We start from the raw sequence: 1,810 nt of genomic DNA, 5'->3' as shown, positions 1-1,810 counted from the left end.
CTTTTAAGAGGTGCATTTTGTTATCCAAGTTGCATATCTTTGGTACAGTTTTCTTTATGTACTTGAATATGCAGCATCATGCTTTCTTGAACACAAGAGGAATCAAACTATAGGAGACAGTGCCTTGATAGTAGTTCCAAAACTTTAAGTTAGCACCAGCCTACAAGTTGTTTCTTCTGGTTTTGGTTTTGTTTTTTGCTGGGTTACACTACCCCTGTATCTTTCTGTGGCTGTTTCAAGTTTTCTTGTCTTCTGCCTTACACACACACACACACAACCAACCTACCTGAAAACAGTAGCTAACCAAAGCTTATCTGTCCAAAGTCTTGAGTAGGGACTTAAATATCTCTTATTTTTGGATGGAGAGATATGCCTGAGTTTTGAGACCAACATTAATTTTAGGCCCTGGCACACATTACATTTATGGTGAGATTTAACCTTAATCATACTATAAATCACAATGTAAATATTCAACGTCTTTGTGGTTTGTTTGTATGGCACCATAAATTGAACTCCCCACACCAGGAACCTGGCAGTGTCTTTGAGGGTTGCAGGGCAAGACACTTTATAATACTGGGTCCCAAGGAGTTGGACTGCCTGTTTGCATACTGAGGCACTGGGGCCCTGGGATCAGGGAGTTTCTCAAATCCTGGTGCTGTTCTGGGCAGAGTCCAACAGTCTTCTCAACAAACTTCTTGAACTGGACCCAGAGCTTCCCCAGCCTGATCCCCAGTTTTTGGAATGGGGTATAAAATTCCTCAGATCCCAGTCACGCCCTGATTTTAACGTCTGCCCAGGGTCTTTGGGCACCTGTTTCCATGAAGGGTCTCAGTTATTTCTCACAATCATCTTGAATTAAGGCATCCACATCCAAACACTTCTAGTAAGGTTCAGCCTAGTGAATAACAATAGAAAGGTCTGATTCATTACATATCGAATGACCAAGAGAACGTACTTGAATTATGAATTAAAATAACTTCAAGATCCTTACTTCTAAACTTTTCTTTTCTGTATTATAGCCAGTTGTTTTGGCAGTGGTTCTGCAGCAATAGATGCATATATTTTAGTTATTGTTCACTCACTGTTAATTCATTTTGTGTAAGTGACCATTCATAAAGAAAGTGACTTGGGTAGCAGTTTTCATTGGTGTATCCAAAAGCTGCAGCAAAATAATTAGAAATATATGTGCTGTTTTAGCATATTAGTAGTTTCACTGATACGTGACTTTATTAGTATTAGTTTTCTCATTCAGTTCTACTTGTTTTGTAACACTGATAACTGTTGTACAGAACTCCCTTCATTTACTACTTGGTTTTAAATGCATCTTCTACCAAAACATGCCCTTAGAGTTGTATTCCTTATGAAATAGTATTCTAGATTTAACACCGAGTTACTTACAAATTAGTGATTAAAAGGCCTTTTAGTGACCTGTTATTCTGCAACCCTTATTACAGAGCGCCAGTAGCACTGCTTATTATTAAGGTTGCCCAGTACTTCCCATTGTCAGACTTTGTTGTTAGTTTTTATAACAACCTATGAGCAAAGTAAGAGCAGTGATTAATTGATGTTTTCCCCAGGTGCATTAACAAGGGTTCAGATCCCCAAGGACTGTGAGGTCTGAGATTCCCAGAGTTGTTTGTGTGGAGTCATGTTCATAGCTATCCCCTGAGTTCTCTCAGTCACATGAGTTTTCCCAGCTCCGTAAGTTAATTTCAGTAGAGCCAGTGCACCTTGTATCAAGGGAGAGCTTTACTGACAGGTTTCTCAACAATATTTCATAGTTTCTAGGGTCGGAAGGGACCTGAGCAGA

General features: G+C 39.3%; 1 protein-coding gene across 1 annotated transcript in view; it reads left to right on the top strand.

Moving 5' to 3' along the window:
• Positions 1-1,810, top strand: part of ZNF292 (zinc finger protein 292) — a 118,624-nt gene that overhangs the window by 94,007 nt on the left and 22,807 nt on the right. The gene's annotated exons all lie outside the window — the stretch shown is intronic.

This window comes from Gavialis gangeticus, unplaced genomic scaffold, assembly GCF_001723915.1.
Source record: "Gavialis gangeticus isolate Ggan-Ray unplaced genomic scaffold, GavGan_comp1, whole genome shotgun sequence".
Taxonomy (NCBI): domain Eukaryota; kingdom Metazoa; phylum Chordata; order Crocodylia; family Gavialidae; genus Gavialis; species Gavialis gangeticus.
The sequence above is the reverse complement of the archived record's forward strand: the minus strand, read 5'-3'. Positions and strand labels throughout refer to the sequence as shown.